Source organism: Crocodylus porosus, unplaced genomic scaffold, assembly GCF_001723895.1.
Source record: "Crocodylus porosus isolate Cpor-Errol unplaced genomic scaffold, CroPor_comp1, whole genome shotgun sequence".
Taxonomy (NCBI): Eukaryota; Metazoa; Chordata; order Crocodylia; family Crocodylidae; genus Crocodylus; species Crocodylus porosus.
This window is the reverse complement of record NW_017728915.1, coordinates 35,506,240-35,529,259: the sequence shown is the minus strand read 5'-3', so window position 1 is coordinate 35,529,259 and position 23,020 is coordinate 35,506,240. Positions and strand designations below refer to the sequence as shown.

Below are 23,020 nucleotides of genomic sequence, written 5' to 3'. Positions count from 1 at the left end.
CCAGTGTGTATCACTAAGTGTCAACTACCTAGGCTTTTTTCTTGATATTCATAATCTGCCTTTCTGATGGCCTTTGTAGTAGCAGAAACATGTGTACTTCACTTCCTATATCTGATCTCATTGAAGCTGTGGCTCTCAGCAGAAGAGGGTCAGATATTAGCCAAGGTATTCTCTGGGACAGGCCATTTTTAAATACAATCCATAGGCCTCAGCCATGAAATTCAGAAGCACAAGTTTTCCCAGGTAGATATGATAAAAGAATTTAAAAGATGCTTAAAGAGGTCTCCTCATACAGCCTCCTACTGTAGACACTGGACTAATTCTCTGATGACTTGGTTCATATTAAGATTTGTCTCCTGCTGTAGCTTCATTATCCCTTACTAATTTCAGAGCCTCAGGATTGATAGAGCCGCTCTGCAGGATTTCTGTTAGTTATCAGGTGGGTGGGGGACCGAAGAGAATGTCATCCAGTCACGGTCAAGAGCAGTGAATATGACTGTTGAATACAGCTGTAAGAGAAACTTTCTTTACAAAGCAAAGACCTGTCTTTAGATACATCTGTATTGCCTGATGCAATGCATGCATGCATACATGTACAGCAAAAGTGGAAAAGCCCTCCAAGTATTATCTATAGTCATTTTGTGGGCTATCAGCCCCAAAGCACCCTTCAGTCCTGTGCTGTGAGGCTGTGATTTACTCCCAGTGGGGTGAAAACAGAACCTGAGAGATAGGAATGGAAAAAAAAATAGCTGGGTGCTGGACCGCTGAACAAAGCTGACTTTTACTCTGAATGCCTAAATCCCCATAACACACTTGAAATGTTCCCACAGCTGTTAAAGGGAGTTTGAACTGAAACAACGATCACTTGCCATGTTTAAAATGATCACTGTCCTCAACACTATTCTTTTCTGTGCACCTCAAAGCTCCCATCCAGAAATGACTGATCCCATAGCAGCAACGATGGCATGAAGAACGGCACAATGAAATACATACAGAACAAGCGCCTGAGGTTTGCTTTCAGGTTCGTTATTAATCTCACTGAAGACAGTGGGGGTAGCAATGGTGGTGTAAGAAGAGTAGAATTTAATCCAGGACATTTAAGGGGAGAAGAGCAACGTGATGCAAAACAAGCAGCTGCCAAGAAAGTCCTTTCATACGGCCAACACATCTCTGCTTTGTTCAAGGGGACCATCAGTAAACGCAAGAAAGTAAATCAGCTCCCAAATCCACTGAGCCGGAGACAGAAAATCCTTGAAGAACACGGTCGAAGGGAACTACACCAGTCAGGACATTGTTATGCCTTTCCCTGAGCCTGAAGCAATGGGGTGATGCTTGCTGGTGGCTTCTCTTACATTTGCCCCAGGCCCTGCCACCTGTCTGCTCTCATCATTCACCCACTGCAGAAACACCTGATTTTGGATCACCAGCCTCACTGGCCCTGTAGTACTGTAGGTCCCATAATGGGCCGCACCTGGTGTGTATCAGTAGCTGCTGAACCAGAACTTCTTAAAACTTATGTGCTGGAGGCTGCAAGTGGGAGAGGAACAGGAAAAGCCCTGGTCATGCCCTGATCACTCTTCCTTTCAGCATCCGCTCTCTGCTGCTGTGCGGTACAGGATACTGGCCGAATTGGACCTACGGTCTGACTTAATAAATGACAGACCTTATAATCTCGTTTATCATAACCTGGGTGCATCTACACATGCGCCCAACTGCGCAGTTGTTACTGTTACAGTCATTTAGTACTTGCTATCATTTAGGACTCGCGGTACCGGCTGTTGCTGCACAGCTGTTTAGTACTTGCTTTAGCAACAAGCTTTGCAAGTACTAAATGACTGCACAGCACAGCCAGTATTGCGCAGTCCCGGTGCTGCATGGGTTGTTTCTGGCCCTATTGCACAGTAGCAACGAGCTACTGCAAAGTAGCAGGGGTGTCAGGGTTCATGCCCACTGATGCTACGTCACCGGAGCTCATCACTATGGACGTAGTGTCTTGTGTAGAGGTGCCCCCTGATACCTAAATAATGGAGGGATGTGGGGACATTTAAGAGAACTTGTGAATGAATACAACCACATGCTAACACCTGGTCATGCTGAACAAATTTAAAAATGGATTGAGCTGGAACTGAGCACTTCATTCATTTCTATTTTCCCTTTTCTTCCCACCAATGCCCAGTCCTCCAATGCAGCATGTTCCCAGCGGACAGGGCACTAGATTGGGAATCAGGATACCTGGGTTCTGTTTCTGGTTTTGCAACTGGCTTTCTGTTTCATCTTTAGCAAGTCACTTTGTGTATGTGTCTCTCTGTCTCTCCTTCTCCATCAGCAATATGGGATAATGATATTTAAGATACAAAGCACTATGAGATCTCTGGGTGAAAACCTCTATATAAATGTTAAATACCGTTACGATGACTGGCTGATTGCAATGCATAAAACAAAATAACAACACTTCGGACAACAATTTGGAGTGGTAAGGGACAGGTGAATAATGGTTTTAAAGAATGAATTGGTGAACAAGTTATGATCACTTTTGGGTAGAGCTGCTTTCCAGACAAACATAGAGCTTTAGGGCAAGGGGGAAATGCAATCTGCTTTTAGTTTTAATGCTATATCCATTAAAATGCAATGTGTCTGCAAAGCAAATTTCACAATGTCTCTCAGAACAGCCAAAGTGGCAATATAATTTGTCATTCTTATTAAAGGATGTGAGAGAAATGCTTAGAAACTGCATGAATAGGCTATGTTTAACTAATAAAACTTCTTGAGATGATAGATTTCCTGAGGTATGTTATTTTGTATGCTTTGCAGCTGAAATCTTCCTAGAAGTTGACAAATACCATCGGGATTAGAAGCAAACAAGTAATTCACAGCAAATAACTTGTGTGATGAACGCCACTTACTTTTCTGCTCATGGAGTAGTGTAAATTTTAGAAATTCATCTGATTTTCTTTTCAAACATGATTTGCTTGGCAGAATGATACTGTTCCATGCATTGCATATAAAATTCAAATCGCACTGCTTTCAGTTGTGATTGGAGGATAAATCACACAGGGTTTGTTTTTCCCTTGTTAAATTGGTATGCAAGCATTTCCAATCCCCCTGACATGTAGTAGCCAAATCTTTAAATTCCTTCTACGTTGGCAATAAAATTTGTTATAAAAAATAGATAAAATTCTAATGAAGTTAGATTCTGGAGGTTAAACACAGGGGGGGAGTGATTTCAGGCAGACACAGGAGAAAATGAACTATCTCACCTATGAAATAAAAAAGTGAAAGACATGGGAACCACTAGCTGGAAATCCTAAGAGATAAGAGTTTGCTATAAGAGAGAAGAATTTCTGTATGAGGTAAGAGATCAAAATCTGGTATTGTATTACACAACTATGAAATACTCCTGGATATAATGAAAAGAAAAGGTCACCAGGTTTTTGTGGGAACCCTACTACAACTAGGATGAGGTGGTGCTCCGGTCATTGTGGAGATTTAAATTATGGTATTGTAAACTAATCAGTTATTTTAAAGCACTATCAGGATGTGTCAGTCACACAATCCTATCTATAAGGTATCCTCAAATGATATCAGTCCCTAGTGATTTCATGACTATTTTTTGTTGATATTTCTGACTTCTTAAAAGCTATATATTAGGGAAAAGTCTCAAGGCCAAAAGCCATGATAGTCTCAGACAGTGATTCTCAACCAGGGTGCTGCAGCACCATGGGGTGCCTTGAGAGCCTTTCAAGGATGCCATGGGGTGCCACACAATGTCAGCACTGCTAGGTGTGCAAACACAATTCACAAGATAAACCCAGAGGTTTCAAACAGAAATCCATAGTTTTAGAAACATTCTGACCTGCGGTAGGCTTTCTGAGTTCTTTGCAACAGAAAAAAAATTTCTATTATTTTTCTGTAGTCAAAAAAATGATTAAAAATGAAGAGCTGACAGTTTCTGAGACACTCAATTTTCTTGAGTCTAATGATGGCTGCCTTGAGTCTAAAAAGGTTAAGAACCACTGGCCTAAGACCATAAAGCACTGAAAGCACATTTAGCTTTAAGCATGTGAGCAGTCCCACTGACTTTTCTAGGATAATTCATGTGATTGACTGCACTGGGGACTAAGCATTATGGACCAATTTCATGAGCTGAGACCCCAGATCTCATCTACCATGGTGCAGCTCAGAAATCACAGGGTTAATTTTGCCTTGGCACTTTCTGATCCTTTCTTTGCCTGCTAGCTGGTAATGCATGGAGGTTAACTGCTGAATGTGAGTGCCTTGGCTTTGCCGTCGGCATGCCAATTGAAGCTTATATATGTCAATACCTGCACCCAGCACTGATTAAATGTCTTCCTTTCAAGTGCATACAAAGGGTGTTTTTAAACTGTAGTGCGCAGCATTGATCATTACATTATCGCTGTGTTATACTTAATTTCCTCTTCATTTTTCTAGTCAAGCTCTGTGTCATACTATATCAATACTGGTGGCAACATGCTGATTGATTCTTTCTCTCTCGTTTGGCAGGCAAGCACGCTATAGGGAAATCGGGAGACTGCTCGTATGCCATCCCCACAACACTGGATGCTCTTATCCATGTTTGAAAATGGAATTAACCTGGGCTTTGTGATCTTCCGTCCTCCCACATGTTTTGTAGCAAGTAATTAAAAAGCACAGCTGAACAGCATGAAAAGGCCTTGGAAGTTTAAGGGAGTACTGTGCAGAAGGGAAGGCTTTCTGCGGCAGGTGCAAGCGTGCCTGGGCCCTGAGAGTGACACCAGCTTGATTTAGTTTTACTCATGGCAACAACAGAATATTTCTGATGTGTCTTGATAGGCAACTACCAGGGGCTGGAATGTCCCCAACTCTTACTCAATCATGAGAGGAGAGACGGGGGCTGAAGTGCTGGCTGGGGCTTCAGGCCAGGAGAGTGAAGAGTGGTCGTACAATATTCCACTCTTTGAAGAAGTGGGAGGGATGGAGGCAGAGAAGGGAACGTAGCCAGCAAGGCTATGGCTACTATATCCCTGCTCTCCCTGCCAAGTGTCGCAGGAGTTAACCAGACAGAGCTTGGGAGTAGGCTGATCTGGGGGATAGGCTGAAGCAGCTAGTTTTTCCTCCCAGAACAAGGAGAGAGTTGAAGAGAAAGTGTCCCTTTGTGAGAGGCGGTTCCTTCCTAAAGCTTCTCCTGACATGGGCAAGGAGCTGGCACCTTTCATGGGCAAATAAGCCTGTCAGAAAGCTTCCCAGTAGTTTTATCACCAGTTGTTGGCTCATCAGTGATATGTAGCTGGACACCACATCCATTAAATGAAAGACTGCAGAAACACAGTGGTGATTACCTCTCCATGAACCCCAAATGCCAATAAATGCAACCCAGGACAGCTTACGAATCAAAGGGGATAATAACAACAAAACTTTTGCCCATGTGGGCAAGTCCTTTCCTGATATTTAAGATCCATTTCTAACCCATCTGCATCTCAAAACACAGACTGGGATTTCGAGCATTGTGTGATTTAGTAATATGCAGGTTAGCATCTTATTAGCAGCCCAGGGTCAGGGCAGCACACAGAGACATTACCCCAGGGAAAGAACAGGAATTTAACAGAGTCTCACTTTGGTCCCTGCTTCCTCCAAGTTCCAGGGAACGTTTCCTGGTGCAGCTCACTTCCTCTGTGGCACTGACTCAGCTGTGCTGGCTGTAGGGGTCAAACCTTGGCTCTCACGGTCCATCTTCTAAGTGAAAGGAGCCACTTGCAGAGAACACTCTTCACCTTGCATTACAACCTGCAAAACAAGCAAGTCTAACTCAGCACCAATGCGCAGATCTGCTGGGACAGAATCTCTTTGCGAGTCCCTTGTCCCTTGAAGCCAAAAAGTCGCATTCACAAAATGCAATAAATAAATCATACGACTCTTGCTACCACCATCATTTTTTAAACATTTTTAGCACAATGTTCCTAAGTGTGCACCCAGTTGACGTACCTACTCTGTGCAGACCCCATTCCTTATCTGTCATATCTGTGATACCAGCAATATAAGTGGTTGTCGGAAATTAATTAACAAGCCAAGGTCCTAACCATTTTTTCTGATAGGTTCAATTTAGTAATTTGTAATAGCAATTACAGGTTCTATATCTATCACCATTTGTGCTCCCTACATACTAGTAGCACAGATCTGAACAGCGGTGATAACTAAATTATTCAGGGTATATTAATAATTCCAAGTCAGTATAATCAAATTTCTACTGCATTTGATTATGAAGAGTACAAGGGAATAATCACAAGTTTTAAATGGAGTTTACATGATAGCTGGTTGAATAATGGAAACAATTTTCATTAATAATATATTGAACAAATATTGCCCGACAAATACTTGGCATATTATATTTTTAAATGGCATTTGCCAGCTCTACGTACATTAAGATGCAAACAAACAAACATGACCACAAAGGTGAGAAATAAGAAAGCTAAAGTACATATAAATTATATAACCTTAATGTCATTCCTGCCACATGGTAATGACAAAGATGCATACAAAGACAATCTGTTAGTAGTAATGATACAATGCAATTTCTTCTACTTTGTATTGGTTTAGATACTGCAAGAGCTGGACTGTACTGCTGTGCTAGGGTACCCAGTTAAGATCTCATGCTAAAGCCTTGGGATAGGGCAGGGGGGTTTCACTTGGTTTTCTCCTTTTCATGGGAGAAGGGTTTCAAGGAGATGAGGGGAATGCAGGGGACACAGGGTAAAACTCTCACTGGTAAGGCCAGGATTTTGTCCTTCTTTGCAAGAGCGCTCAAGAAAGCGACAAGTACAAATCCCATTGGCTTTCATCAGGGCTTGTGCTGCTGTTCCATAAAGCCCACCTTGCAAAGTAGTCCTAAATTGCTAGAAGCGAACAGGAAAAGTTATGAGGTGGGACAAGCCAGATCCCACTGGTAGTGGCTGGGTAGCAGTAGAAACACGCCATCCTGCAGAATTCCTGCTTGGCTCACCTTCCATGTCGTTGGGGATGGCCACAGAGACTGACAAACACCAAGGGAACTTCATCAGGTTGGAGGCATGTACACGCCCAAACCAAGACAAGGGGGTGGTTGCTGATGGCTTTCACAGGGAGCAACTGTAACAGTACTAAAAGGGGACCCCAGAGAAATCAGTGTTATTGTGAGCCAGTCAATTGGCTCTAGAAGGCCTGGCAAAGATGCTGATGGGGTGCTCGGGTTTGTTTGTGTGCTGAAAGACACAATAGCTGAACTCACCCAGGTACTGCTGTAAAAGGATTTGGGGCTCAGAGAGTGGCTGGACTGTGCTAGGATCTATGGCAGAGACGACTGATCTAGGGAGCACGTGCACTGGGCAAGGAGGGCCTGAGTACTTCCAGGGATAGGTGGTCCAGGTGAAAGACTCAGGCCCAAGCAGTCAGTGAACTCACTGCACAGCTCGCCGCACACTCACGCACCAGCGAGTGCAGGAGACAGTTCCATAGATTTCATAGACATTAGGGGCTGGAAGGGACCTCGTGAGATCATCGAGTCCAGCCCCCCACCGTAGGCAGGAAGTCAGCTGGGATCAAGTGACCCCAGCAAGAAAAACATCCACGTTTTTTGAAAGAGCTCAGAGTAGGTGCTTGGTTCTTACCCTGCAGGAAAAGAGAGTCAGGGGCTCTTGAAACCACTCATCACGTTGGACAGCATTCAGCAGTATATTCAAGTGCCGGTTCCTGAGGATGTTGCATCATTGCTGGGGAATATCCATAGGCAACTCCCCACAGCGGGTTGCCTCAATCTCTGCCATGGGCTGAAACCTCATTTTGCTTGAATAAAAGTATAGCTTTATTGCCAAGAGCAATGCTCGCTCCTTGGAAGACTTCCTGCCACACCAAGGAGGTTGGTGCTGGTCATGTATGTAGGCCATGACCTGGGATGACCTCAACTGACTTCCACCCAACATAGATAAAGCTCTTTTTGCACATTGCAGGTGTTCAGGTACCTGACTGTAATGCTCATGTTGCACAGCCTGTCTATTCTGATAGCAGATATTGTTAGACACTGTTCAGTACAAATAAATAATCATATTTAAATGTCAGGCTCTCACTGGCCTAAAAAGAGGTTTGCATCTCAGAACTGCTACATTAAAAGATTGAAAATAATTATGCGCCATCAATCCTGCCTAAAGATAGGCAGTGTTCCTGAGACACAAGAACAGATATTTTCTCCCTTGCACAGACAGATATAGCTCTCATTTATCATATACTCCAAGGGTCCTACTGTATTTTGTGGCAGCACAAAGAAAGAACTAGTTCCCATCAATATTAGCTGCTGATATTAGGGATGTAATGGAAAAAATGGACCAAAAAACCATGAATACTAGTTCTGCATAACAGAACAATAAAAAGAAACAGCCCTGTAAAAAATGCATAGTCCCGTGTTGTGAAGGTAGCAAAATGTAGGGCCCAGAGTGAATGACTCAGCTTTCCATAGGGATTGTTTAGCTGAAGTGGAGTGGAGATCTAAAGACATATTGGGTGCATCTACAAGTGAAATTAAAGTGAAGCACTAAACTTCAGAGCAGTTTCACAGAGTCAACTGCTCCTGGGTGCAGTTGACACATGTGCCCAGGACAGCAGCACTTTGAGCCAGGGTGGAGCACCCTGGCCTGGCAGGGAGCATGGGGGATGGCCCTCAGGCTCTGGGTGGCAACACTGGGCAGCAGAGAGGCTGGCTGGGGCATGAAGGTCAGGCAGGAGTCTGGCCCTTGGCTGGCTGGGAGCAATTTAAACCTTGTCTACATGTGTGTTTAACTACATGTAATGACCCCGCCATAAGACTGTACTGTCCCCAACAGTACTACCTTAGCGCAGAGTTAAGTAATTTACTGTGCCCTAATACCAGCATATGTGTAGACTGTGATGCTTTACTGTGGAGCTAATTAGTCTACTCAGCAATAAAGTGAACATGTAGATGCAACCACTGGGACAGCTGGTGTAGGTCACTCTAGCAGCATTGATCCAGTGAAGGTACCTGATTTACACCACCAGAAATGTTAGTTCACTGTGAGGAAAGACTTGGAGGAAGTTTCATGTGAGTTACTTGCATCTGAAACATTACAGTGCATGAATGAAAGCATGGTGACATGTTTATAGATTGAAATAAACACCAAAGATGGCAAAATTTCAGAGCAATGCGGCAGCTGAAAGAGCTATTGTAATCCGGAGATACAGAAGCATCCAAACGGAAAGAAGCGGAAAGGAGTGATTTTACTTCTACATAATGCCCTGGTAAGACTAATGCTGGAGTACTGTGCATAGTTCTGGAGTCCATATTTTTAAAAAGGATGTCAGAAAAATTGGAACAGATGTAGAAAAGCACCACAGTAATGACTGGAGGGCTGGAGGCACAATACCTTACAGCAGAGGCGGGCAGTTATTTTGAGCGGAGGGCCGCTTACCCAGCTTTGGCAAGCTGTCAAAGGCCACATGGGTAACCCCATCCCTTGGCAGGTGCCCTGCCCCCTGGTCACCATCTTGGGACCAATGTCCCAGGGCCAGCACAGGCTGGCAGGGGTCTGTGGAGTTGGGCTGGGCTGCATCAGCAGGGAGAGGATGGAGCTGGCCTGGCTCCATAGAGCCCCTGCTGGCCAGGACCCTGTACCCCTACCGTCCTGCTCTGGGCCCTGCAGGTGCTGGCCCTGGGACCCCAGTGTGGGCCCCACACTCCTGCTCACTCCCAGTGCCTACCAGCCCCACAGTACTGTGGGGGCAGCATGCAGCTGTGATCCCACACTCACCGGAAGGTAATGAGCTGGTGCTGAATGCCAGGAAAAGCGGTCCCTCACCCGCCCTGTGGCTGGTGCTCCCTGCTGCAGCCGCTTGCAGCCTGCACAGGGCTGTCCTGAGCAGGCACAGGCGGCCCCAAGCAGGCTGCAAGCAGCTGCAGAGCAGGGCGCCAGCCACAGGGTGGGCATGGGGCCGCTTTTCTTCCCCACCACACTCAGTACCAGCTTGTAACCTGCCCCCGCTGCCAGCCTGGGCCCTGCCCCCCTGCTTGCCATACCTGGCAGTGTTTGCTGCTGCTGCCCACCCAGAGCTCGCACGCTAGGCAGCACAGAGGTGGTGTGTGTGTGTGTGTGTGTGTGTGTGGGGGGGGAACAGGCAAGCCCTGCTGTTGTAGGAGCCTGCCAAGCTTCCCCTGGGCCCTACTGCCCCTGGGTCCTGTCATTTTTTACAAGAACCAAGGACAGATCAATATTAATTTTCTAAATTTTTAGGGGCCCTGCAGGCCAGATAGAATGATCTCACAGGCCAGATCCGGCCTGCAGGCCATATTTTGCCCACCCCTGCCTTACAGTAAATGTCAAAAGAAAATTGAGGGGTTACCCAATAAAAGTGTATTAGTACTTTAACAGGAAGGAAGTGTTGGGCACTAAGGAGCTCTTTAATGTAGTGCAGACAGATATTGAAGTAATAGCTGGAAACTGAAGTCAACCAAATACAAATTATAAATTAGGAAAAACTGTTTAATGTGTGATGACTCATGGCTGGGACTAACTGTAGCAATCTGCGTGAGTCTTGGAAAGAGAAGCATAGTTGAGATGCTCAGGTTATCCTAGACTCTTTCAAACTTTTGAAAACTGCCTTCAGGAAAATGAAAACACACTCACACCCACCTTACCCCATCACCCTGATATCTGTTGTTAAAGACCAAAATATCTTATATCCAGTCACTGCTGGCATCAGCCTGGCCAGCCCCTCACAGCCCTTACTTCAGGAAAAGCCATGTGATTCCATGGAGCAGGTTGAAGTGCGGGAGATGGGACTATCAACATCTTCTGAGTAATTATTATGCTTACTGTTCCACTGGCAAAATATCAAGTCTTTCTGAAAAATAATATCCTGATGTACTCCCCCATGCACACACAATTTATTAGCCATCCCTTCTGCCTTGCCTGGCCAACCAAGCTTATGAAAAAAGAGTTGTACGCTATCTGCTTCCTATTTACTCAGAGGTTTTTTTTTTAAAGCAATTTTAGTGACAAGCACTAATGTTCAGGATGCAGGGCCCTGTTTGCACTTACTTCTCTGTGATATGTGATTGCTCTGTTTACTCTATATAAGATTGTTCAAACTATCCTCACAGAAGGAGTAAAATCCAAGTTGTCTTTTTTTTTTACACATATTTAATTCCAAGATGAACAATGTGCATATTGAGTTTCTTATTGGTACCAGAGCGTTCGCTGTGGAGCAGAATAAAAGCTGTGCATAGAGCACATGTTTTCAACGCCACATTTACAACTTGAAGAAACTTAAATTTTTAAAGGAGGCTGGGGGTGAACATGGGTATTTGATTAAGTGGATTCAATTTAAAGCTGCCTGGCTAACAGGTTTTATGAAGTGCCTGTAGCCAGAGTGAAGATCTCCATTGCACCCATCCTATAATCTGTATGGTGAAAATGTAAAGTCATTTTATCTGCTTAAGCTGCCAACAAGGTACTGAATAATACCAGCTGCAAAGCAGTCAGCTGCAAGGTTTCAGGAAGCATGAGTCAGGACAGAAGGGGAAAAAGGAAGAAGAGCTGTTCTGAACTGGTTCCTTATGAGTCCTGATTGGCTGTGCGTCCCACTCCTGCAGTAGAGCAGCCAATCAGAGAGACAATTCCCCCAGGCAGGATTGGAATTTGCAAGTGGGGTCTAGAGCAGAGGCGGGCAATTATTTTGGGTGGAGGGCCACTTATCAAGTTTTGGCAAGCTGTCAAGGGCTGCATTTACCTTTCTGGCACAGGGAAGTAGGAACAGCCCCACAGTCCCAAGCCAGAAGCCTCTGCTAGACAGGGTCTTCTGGTTGGGGAGGCAGGGCTGGAGGGGCCTTGCTACTGGGTCCTGCTGCCAGCTTCCCCTGGGTCCTATTGCCCCTGGCTTCTGTCATCTTCGACAAGCATCCCAGAGCAAATAAATATTATTTAAAAAAAAAATTTAGGGGCCCCGCGGGCTGGATAGAATGGGTTGGAGGGCCGGATCCAGCACCCAGGCTCTATTTTGCCCACCCCAGTCTAGAGCATCTCAAAAAACTCAGGAGAGTTGGCAACCCTGCCATCATGATGGTATCTGATCCATAAGAAAAAGGGGATACTGGCAGGCCCAACTGAGTGGATCATTCCCATTTGGCAAAGCACTTGCCTACTTTCAGCCACATGCATGTACTTAAGATAAGAATACACTTAAGTGCTTTGCTGAAGAGCAGCGGGTTTAAGCACATGCCTGCTATTTTGCTGAACTAGACTCCTATTTGCTAATTTAACAACTCACAAACAGAGGAAAGAAGGGGCCATTATTAAAGCCACTATTTTCTGTGGTTCTTTAAAAACTCTCTCTCACGAGCTTCTGTGCATCACACATATTGTCTGAATTTCTCTTGACATGGCATAAGCATCCAGTCTTTTGGCCAGGGAAATAAAGAACAAATAATTTATCACAGAAATGTGGGAGGCCAAGCACGCAGGTTGTAAACTAATTCTGTGCAAAATCTGGAGAACCAGCTGTCCTGATCTTGTGATGTAGAATGTTATTTATTGTTGATGCAATATGCTGACATGCTAATCTCGCTGGTTAGCAAAAGGACAATGAATAAGGAGGAATTATTTTGTCGTGGTTACTTCTCAAGAGCCCTTCTCCTAAGATACATAATACTCCATAGACTCTTAGACTCTTACAATATGTTTTGCTAGGATACAGAAGTGTAGAGAACAGTACAGAATGAGGAGTACACAGCTCAGCACTGTAAAACAAAGAGGACAGAGTTGCACATCTTATTTTAAACAAAGAGATCATTTACTATGAAATGCAGACACCCGTGGGATGAAAACCAACACCTCAACAATTTGGGACAGGAAATGAAGAAGTAATCTGCACAAAGAATTAGGGAGGCTAAATGTGCTAACCCACATTTGACTGGAGTATTGCAGTTAAGAGTCATTCATTCTTATCATGACTGAAAAATCAACAAATGCTGTATTAATTAATTGCCAACTGATTCTGGAGGTGGGATTTTACAAGGGAATTTAGCATTGAATTAATTCTGCTGATATTGAAGGAAACTGAAACTTTACAAAGGACTTTATTAGGAGCAAGGATAGACCAGTTCTAAGCATTGATAGCTAATATCACATTTCCAGATTTTCTGCAAAGCTTTTATAATTAGCCCTAGACAAAGAAATATTGCCATACCCACTGCCCTCTTTGCCTTCTCTTCCCGGATTCCACACTCATTCATTTATTTTCTAGCTCCCAGCTGTCTTGACTTGAAAAGAATGTTTCTATCCCGGTTTTAAAGAGTTTAGTGGAGGATATGTAACAAAATACAAGTAGTGGGGGGGGGAGGGGTTCCCTTTAATCTTGACTTGGGATACAAAGTTGTATTTCACCATTCCTAATTTATTTGTAGAAGTTTTTTCTTTTAACTTAATAATGGCAGACAAAGAATCATGGCAGAGCGGGCACTGACAGTAATTAGCTATTCTCCTCCATACACAGAGAAAGTATTTCTTATAATTAACTACATCCAGCTTTGTCTGTTAGGAGCAATGGAAATACCAATGAACCTTCTAAGGAGATCATCAAGGAAAATTTGTTCGGCTCCAGGGAATTTAAACCACTAGGGTAATTTTTTTTAACCCTAACATCAGCTTAAATATTCAGCACGAGTACATCTGATATGTGCAGAGAGAATGAGTAAGGAATGCTTTTTTCATATTACTGGTAATTTTTATATGGAAGGCCATGGTATATCAGCTGAAATGACCTTGCCATTTTTATATATCCAATTGCAGAGTTGAACAATGGCTTGAAAAAGAAATAGCAGAGCTCATATTTGGTCAAGGCAGAAGCAGCAGAGTTTTCTGGACAGATATATATAGATATGTATAGATACATAGATATATATATAGATATATCTGTAAGAGACAGTGGAAGTAAGGTGGAGAATGAGAAAGCCAACAATAAAAAATGAGCAGTCAGAATATTTAAATTAAGCAGTAATGACCTTGGTACAAGGCAATTCTTAGGGATTAATGACTGGCTGGAGGAGATGACAGGCCAACATGTCTCTTCTCTGCTTAAGCCCCCAAACTCCTACCAGTTTGGCTACACCACAAAAATGTTGTTAGCACCAGCCACTGGCAGCTAGTAATGATTTAAAGCACTGTGTGCTGGAGGCATGTTCTGAGCCTCATCTATACTAAAAACCTTTAGCAATGATTTTCACAATAAAGTGTAGCAAGAAAAAGGCCTCTCTGGAAAGCTGTGGGTCATCATTCAGATCTGATACATGGCACTACAGAGGGCAACTATTTCGGGCAGAGAGCTGCTTACTGAGTTTTGGCAAGCCATTGAGAGCTGCTTGACAGGCAGCCAGGGGCAGATAAATATTAATTTTCTAAATTTTTAGGGGCCCTGCAAGCCGGATCTGGTGGGCCGGATCTGGCCGTGGGCCGCATTTTGCCCACCCCTGCACTACGCATTAAATAGAAATCACCTTGAAGCCCATTGGAGTCTAGCTTATGATGGGCTTTTTAGCAAAACACCAGAGAGTCATTTTTAACTGGTGCAAGCCAAAGCCAACCTAACTTGTGTCATTTAAAAAAGGCTGCAATAGTAGCCTGGTACTCCCTTTACTTTCAGACTGGGATTAAATATTATCTTCTCCTTTCTCTAGCTGGAATCTCATCTCGAGTGCATCAGCTGGTGTACCTTTGGGATGTAAACCAGAAATTCTTCAATATTTAATTAGCATCGGGCAGACTGTATAATCTAGTAGGTGTGTCTACACGTGTCAGTATGGCAACGTTGTTACTACACCAAAAGGAAGTACTAAATCACGGTGCAGTAACAACCCATACTGCGCTATATGCCATATGGCCATAGCGCGGTGCTCTAATCGGGGAGCACATCACTACGGCGAAGTAACTGCTGGTCACGTATAGATGCCCACAGATGCTATACTGTCGTAGTGCATTGCTACGGCAATATAGGTTCACATGTAGATGCCCCCACAGAGTCCTCCCAGGAAATGCTGGTAGATTCGGTCTTTTTTCCCTCCCATACTATATAACGCGAGCCCAGGACTTTAAAACACAGATGGCTCAATCCTGAAACATGCTAAGCAATTCCTCAAGCTGCCAAGGGCATATGATTCCCAGTGGCAGTCAAAGGCATTTAGCAGGATCAAACTCTTAATTGACAATCTTTTAGGCTGAGAGGAAGGCTGCCTTAATTAATGAGATAAAACTGTGAAGACATGGACTTATCAATTTACCTGTTAAACCATCAGGTAACTTTATTGTGCTGCTCCCCCCCTTGAACTGCTCAGATAACTCCCTGACTCAACTAATTGGGTTCAAAATGCACACACTGCAAAAAACAGTAAAGCCTGACTTTTCCTGTTAATATACCTGCAAATAATAACCTCAAGTAAACCAGATGCACCTGCTGCTGCTTAACAACAGGAGCACCCCAACACGTACTTCTACACACTTAGATATGTATTTATCCCATCTGTCATCATCTAATTAGCTCAGAGATGGAAGCAAGGAATATTGTACGCTAAGAGCAAAATCCCCACGTTCAAAAGTGATTTAGGCAAGGAAGGCCCAATTTTCAAAGGTTCTTCTGGCACTTCAGGATGCTAGTAGGTACCTAACGGGAATTTCCAAAGCACCTAAGCAGGTTATAACTGCATATAATTCCCACTGAAAATCGGATTCCATGGCCAAGATCCTTCAAGGTATTTAAGCATCTTACTCCTTTGATTTCAAGCAAGAAATCCTTGAGGACTGGTCCTATACTATAGCTGTTTAGGCACCTAAAATGCAGATGGGCAGGTAGTGGGATGTATGGAAGCACCAACTCCTATGTGTTTCAATGGAAGCTGGGCTCCTGCGTATTTTAGGGAATCCTACATTGGGGCACCTTTAGAAACCTAGCTCTAGGTCACTCTGGGGAGTTAGCTTTTCAAAGTCCAGTTGCAGTGTCTCAACTTATTAAACAGTGTGCCATTAACGTTTGCTTGTGGCTTTTGGCAAATCTAAGATTCATGAAATACAACTGAAAAACAAGCAATGTGTTGGTTAGATTTTTCTTCTTTGATGTGGGCTTGGTCCCTACTCTCCTGGCTTGGCTCTCAACAGAATATTCCCTCATGTCTCTTTAATGTAGGAGCTCGTTAGGAAAGTACCGAGCAAACTGGAAATTTTGATCCCATGTTGTGTTTTCCACAAGTAGCCGCATCTTATGATTTAAAAAAAAAATCCCAGGGAAATGTTCACTCCCAGGACAATCTGTTTGTTTCTTCCAGTCCAAATATGATCATGTCACCAGGATGAGAGCAATTAGCCCAGTTTTGCTAAAGGGCTAACACTGCGCTCTTTGCTGGGCCCCTTGCAATGCACAGCAGCATCTATATGACCTGAGAGTGCTCAGCACTTGTGTAAATGAGGCCATTGATAAGCGAGGTCCATCCTGCAGGTTCTCATTTACTGTGTTGGCAGATGTAGCAGTCCACACTCTGTGGATGAGAATTATTCTCAATGAGGTCCAATCCAGTTGCCGACAGGCTTTATAGAGCCTGATCTGAGGTTCTCACCATCTCACTGACATCACAGAAGCTGCAGAGAAAGCGAATCCTCCTTTATCCCTCTGATCTGTAAAACTCCCTTTGCTACAGAAGCTTTCCCCTCAAACCCCTATTAATTAGACAAGTTGAAAACTGATCATCCACATTTAATTAGCACCACAAAATTACAACATGTGACTATGGGGTGACTGCTTTTTCTTGGAGCTTTAATGAGATGCCCTCTGGAAGGCTTATAATAATTAATGGGGATCGCAGCCTCTCTGTTCCATAACATAGGTCTCCACTTTTCTGTCAATAAAATGTCAAATGCAGGTGGGATCCATAAAGACCAAAATGTTTTAGTCTGAGGCATTCTTCGTGAGCCATGAACAGAGCTCCTGTGATTTAGATATTACTCCGTGGGGGGATTGAGTACTCACGATTCTCATGGATGTCAACTGAGCCATTCGTTTGCTGAGCCTGGCATGGAGAACGTTATGTCACCGTTCCTAAGCACATCTGTTTCCAGAGGAAGCAAACGAAGGCAATCAGCAGTGCTTTGCTATCTCTCTGCTTGAGTCTCTTCTGCGTGCAAAATCTAGAGAAGCAGCAGAGCACTGGCAGGGGCCACTCACTTCTGGAACAAGCCAGAGAGGTCTGGGCTGTTCTAACCAGTGTTGCCAGGTCCTGAATCAGAAATTATCATACTGGAAGCTCAAAATTATTGTACTTCCTGAAAAACTACTGCACACAGAAAAATTATGCAGATGAGTTTGCAAATACGTCTTCTTCTTATTTACTTGATATTGCCCACTTTGAGTTGCCAGACAGCGAGTGAGATCAAAGTCGAAGTGTGTCTTTATTTTGAGGCAAGCCTAAGAAAGTACTGATAGCAAACCCAAAAGTTGGTTAAGACTCTCTGAGAGTAACTTGGGTTCTGCGTATGTTGCATCAATGAGCTGCCTCCAAAATTATTGTACATTTTGAACACTTTTACTGTTATTGATCGTACATCATACAAGTCGAAATTATTGTGCAAATAATAATAATTATCGTATACCTGGCAACACTTGTTTAATTGACACCAGTGGTGCAGCAAAGTGGAAGTCCCCATACCCTTTCCTTTCTCTGCTCTTCCTCCTTAACTGTAAGGGAGCCAGGCACCAGCCAGCTCAAGCAGCGCTATGCCAGGGAAGTTCCTCCTTGAAAGGGGAAGTTTTGGCTATTTACAGTCAAAAACTGTCCTCTTTGGGCCCTTTGCATGGTGCAGAAGCTGACAAAAGAGTACATGCCACAATATGGGAAAATCTTTTGACTATTCGGTTGGTTGTGGCCCTCATCCATGCAGATGCATGAGGCCAAACCTATTGTTCTAGCACAGAATTAGGACTGTTCTCTGTACATAACAGTGTAACTAGCTCCACAATATAAGCCTCTGGCTTTTCCTGACTCCTACGGGTTCACAAAAAGAACTATTCTCCTACCATTTGTCATTAATTTTCTCTTGCACAGAGAGAAAAAAATTGCTCCTTTTCTTTTTCTTTGCAGTCCTGTCCTGATGTGAGTTACAGTGTCAAATATTTACTTTTAAAAGAGTTTTAAACAATTGCAAACAAGACTTTTTTTTCCTGATTGTTCAGGCATTTCTCTTAATGAACCCTGAGAAGAAATTACTCCATCTAACAGATAGCTAGCAAGTACGATTTATGCCGGTCAACCCTTCAGTGTTTGATCAATACCTCCAAGCATTTACCATACCAGAAGACGGATGGCAATTTAAAGCAGCCTGTGCGTTGAATATTGAATAAGGAGAAGGATATAGTATCTCATCTACTGCAGAGTACTGCCTTCAGGTCAAGTTGTAGGACCTGGACTACACTGTGAGTAATTCCTACTGTTTGTATTGATACGGTACTTGCATGATTTTATTACATAAAAGAAGTCATCTATCTCACTGCAATGTTACTTCATCACATTAACCATTCACTGAAGTGCCCTTTATAAGAACAGCTTAAATAATGCAAATCTTGTTCAAAAATTTCAAAAATACTGCAAAACATTTTCACTTCTGTACAGTCTAAACATGTACTCAGTACTCATCTCGGATGTGATAAGTGTCAGGACACAGTCCCACGAAGTATAAAGTGCCACAAAGCCCCACTGAAATCTAAAATGCCAATGATTTTTCACACCTAGAGCTGTGTGTATAACTGATTTATGAATTTGCAGCAGGTCTGGAAAATAATCTTAAAAAAAAATCAAAAGCCTTTCCATCTGGGGGGGCAGGGGGCAGGTAGTAAATTTAAAAGAAGAAAAGTTTCAGGTGATATAAAACACTTTGTTAGAAATTTGTTTTTCTTATTTTCAAACTTTTAAAACCATTTTTAAAAAATAAAATTGAAGTAAATTCCTATTCTATATCCGTTTGTGGACTGTTTTTAAAGTATGCTGATTACCCAGGGTCACAGACTTCTACATGTCCAGGACTATGTACTAGTACTGTGGCAACTGCTTTAACAACAAAGCAGTTACTAATAGTGTCATCAGGTGGTCACTATACCTACTGGGCAGCTGACAAAGTTACTGTACAGTAGAATAAGTGTGGGCATATAGGTGGAAAATATTATAGATTTAGGAAGAGCAGAGCTAAAGACTGCAGTGGCCTTCTTCTTTTTCTCCCAACTCAACCAAAGGTTTGTGATCAGCATAGTTTTCTTGGTGATGCCCAACAGCAGAACTCCTTCCTACTGTACCATGAATTCTAGAAAGCAAGGCTCATATCTTTCCAAAAATCCATTCCCTGTCAGTAACAAGAAAGGCTCAACATCAGTGACTGTAGACCTAGTATTCAGATTAAACCTAATGCGCTAAGTAAATGAAGAAGCAGAAGACGCAGTCAGTCAACAGCAAGAAGGGATGTCCAAGGGAAAAGCACTGAATGTGCTGGTGTTATTTGTGTCTCCAGGCTTCACCCTATCCTGATACCTTCCTGCCTCTACTCCCCAGCTCCTATGGGTGACAGAGAAGTTTCCTTACTCCCAGGAGCACAGCTTCAGCCATTTTGCCTCCGCCCTCATTTCACACGGCCAGAGAAGAATGAGGTCCTTGGGATCTGGTACAGGACATGTGACAGGGCAAGAGTTACTAAGGGAGAAATCTAGATCTCACTTAACTTTCTCTTTGACATGCAGTGACTAGAGCTCAGCTTTAGTTTTTGAAAACATAACCAATTAACCATTACCAATTGGTCCTATTCTGGTACAAATCAATTTCCAATTTATTCAAGTCTTAATTTTCCTTTTCCTATAATGTTTAACATGGTTTCAGTTAAACATTATTCACATGATTCATGAAACCCAAGTGTTCATTTTCCCCTTGACGGTTGTTTTCTAATTACAGTTCTTTGTTTAACATGTCCCAATCTCATGTATATTTGAAAACCTCCTAGGAATGTTTCCCCTGTCAGCCTTACGGATGTGTTCTGTTTGTTCCACTTCCCAGTCATTTCAGCCGTTAGCTATCCCAGCTGTAATTGACTTATTAAAATTTCATTTTCCAGGTTTCAATTGAATTTGTGGGCTTCAATAACAGAGAATCTAGGGGGGAAAAAGGGAATTTGTGATCTTAAATATAAAATGGTATCTTAAACTTTCCAAACCGTGCACAATAAGGTGATGGCACCTGTCACAGATGATGGTTAATATTCATGTGCTGGGATGTTCTGAATGCTACAAAGGACACTGGATAAAATCTGATATTCTAGGTTTCAGATAACTGGGGATATATTTAATGTAATTAACATACAGGAGGTGACATGCTCTTATTTCAGGTAACAGGATATCTTGGATGATGGAGGCTCGGTTAACCAAAACGCTGCTGCACAGTACATGCGCTGTCCTGCCACTCTTACATATGTAAGAAGTGCCCTGTTGGAAATCTTCCTGCTAAATTCACATCCGGGATTAGCCCACTGGCAAAAACTGCTTCTGCAATAGCAAGGGTCACTTGAAGCACTTTGGAAAACTGCAAATAGGTCGGCTTCAGTGTATCATTTGACCATGACTCTGACATATATAGTCCGGTCATTCTGCACTGTATTTTAAAGGGATGTTATTAGCTATTTTTCAAGCAGGCTTTGTAAGGTCCCTTGATGTTAAGAAACTCAAGAGTTCCTTTGCACACTCTAAAGCAGAGGTTAGCAGTGCATCAGGAGTGGTAGGCCACAATTACCCAGCACAGTCCGAGGTGGGCCAGCCCTTCCAACCTGGCCACTGACACTGTGCAGCTGTGGTGCAAGCAAAGCCCAAAACACTGCTGAAGCCTCCAGCTGGCAAAAGCCCTGGCTTTGTGGGCAGGGTAGAGTGGCTCTGGGCCATAAATTGATGGCCCTGGCTCTGAAGGGCGTCAGGTGTCTAAACACTTTGCCATGAACAAGGCAGAGAGAGAATGCAACCAACTGCTGTTCCTTCGTTCTGATCACTTGTGGACATGATCGTGAAAGGATCATTATCTCCAACTCTCCTCTCATACCCATTTTGCCTCCATTCTCTCTTACAAAGGAAAAAATAATGAATACAGTGAAAGAATATAAGTTCATTTTAAAAGTTTGCCGCTGGTTAGATGCAACACGTAAGTGGTAAGGATAAAGGCCACCTTACCATATTAAGAAATCTAAGCATCATGTGCAAGATATTTGGACTGACTTAAAAATCTTATGGCTATTTGGAATCATATCTGGTCTGACTTCCAACTGGAAAAAAAAAGGTCTAGAAGGTCTGGGGACATTTTATGCCAGCCTTGAATGAGCTGGGACAATGGAGAAAGCTGGTAAAGCTTCTCACATATGCCAAAACGAACAAGCCAAGTCAAGCATCACACAGGAACAAAAATCAGCTGTTTTGAGTAAAGCAGACATAGATTTATTTACAATGGCTGCAAAAAAAAAAAAAAATCTAGGCTTGTCCTAGCTCATTATTCTCATTTCTCTGAGATGGTCTGACTGGAACTACTGCAGCTGAACTGCTGATTGGGCATATCAAATCCATTTTTGCTAGTCATGGTTTGTCTGACACGCAAACGTCTGACAACGGCTTGCACTGGAGTTTAAGCCATTTGCGACGGAGTGCAGCTTAAACATGTAAACATGGACCCATTATCTGGAATCCAACAGGCTGGTGGAAAACACTGTTGAGATAATGAAGCACTTATTGAAAAAGGCTGCAGTTAAATTAATCACTGTTAAATTACAGAACCCTGCAGACGAAGATCGAGTTGTCACCGGCTGACATTTGTTCAACAGAGAACGGGAAGCAAGCAGGCCTGGGCTGTTAGAAATGGAGGTCAGAATCAATGGGGAATTGCAGAAGTATTAGAGACAGGAGGCAAACCAATAAGGTGTGATGATTTGGTGCCCCAGGAGCTGCTGCCATTTAAAGAAAGTGACACCATGGCCATCTCTGCTTGAAAAGTTACTGCATCCTCAGATGCTCTGCACTGCGAAGGCTGCCTCTGAAATGACAACAGGCCGACCTGCAGGGTGAGCCCGTCATTTCAGACGTATGGAAACATACTGCGAAGGACCACAGATGCCTTTTCCAATTCCTTGCTGAGTTGACCACAGGGCAACAATAGCAGGTGAGAGCACTGAACCTCAAGACCTGGCACAATCGGGATGAACGGACTTACCACCACCTGGCAAGTGCTGTTGATGTCTCGGAGTGGACTCATCAATCCATGAGGCATTGTGAGGCTCAACAGCAGAGAGGCTAATGGAACAATATTAACAAATTGAGTTCATACATTGGTTATAAAGTATTTGACATTCTGTATTGTGTTAATGTTGCTTTATTGTTAGTATCATGTTTGTCTGGGGAAGGAGCTGTAGAGAACTCTGCCTTCAAGAGGTTCAGGCAAGAAACAGCTGGTACAGGCAAACAAGGTTCTTTGGGTAACTGATATCTTTTATTAGACCAACTCAAATAGTTGGAAAAATCCTCCGTAGCAAGCTTCTGGGTTTAAATGCCCATCGTCAGGCTGAGGAAGCATCTGCGGTTGGTGCATGCTCTCAAATTCACACATCAAACCCTTGGACAGGCTTTGGATTCACTGGTGTGCCTGAACACAAATCTAACTTATTGTCTTTCTGTTTGGCATCACTTGGGACACATACAGGTAAAAACAAAAGACATTAGGCTGAGCAGTAATCAGAGTCAATTAAGTGTAACTATCTTATAGTTTTTAGCAAAGACTTTATATTATTTTTCCTCTTCTGTATAACTGCTGTGCAGCACTCTCACATTTATGTAACCTTGAAGTTGACTGTTAATCAAAGTGAACGCTTTGTACTTTTCTCCACTGGCATTAAGCTACACATGCGCATTCTGTAAATTTCATTTCTTATCTAGAAGTGTCATTTCTGCA

At 43.2% G+C, this 23,020-nt stretch overlaps 1 long non-coding RNA gene across 2 annotated transcripts in view; it reads right to left on the bottom strand.

Moving 5' to 3' along the window:
• The window catches only part of LOC109310662, a 73,256-nt gene that overhangs the window by 46,824 nt on the left and 3,412 nt on the right, over positions 1-23,020 (bottom strand). The window contains exons 2-3 of one of the 2 annotated variants that reach the window (XR_002101289.1): positions 22,286-22,365; positions 5,611-5,781 (exon numbers count right to left, since the gene is read on the bottom strand). This is a non-coding gene — a long non-coding RNA (uncharacterized LOC109310662). Of the gene's footprint in view, positions 1-5,489; positions 5,782-22,285; positions 22,366-23,020 lie in introns of those variants that run through there. The other variant, XR_002101288.1, reaches the window with a different exon arrangement.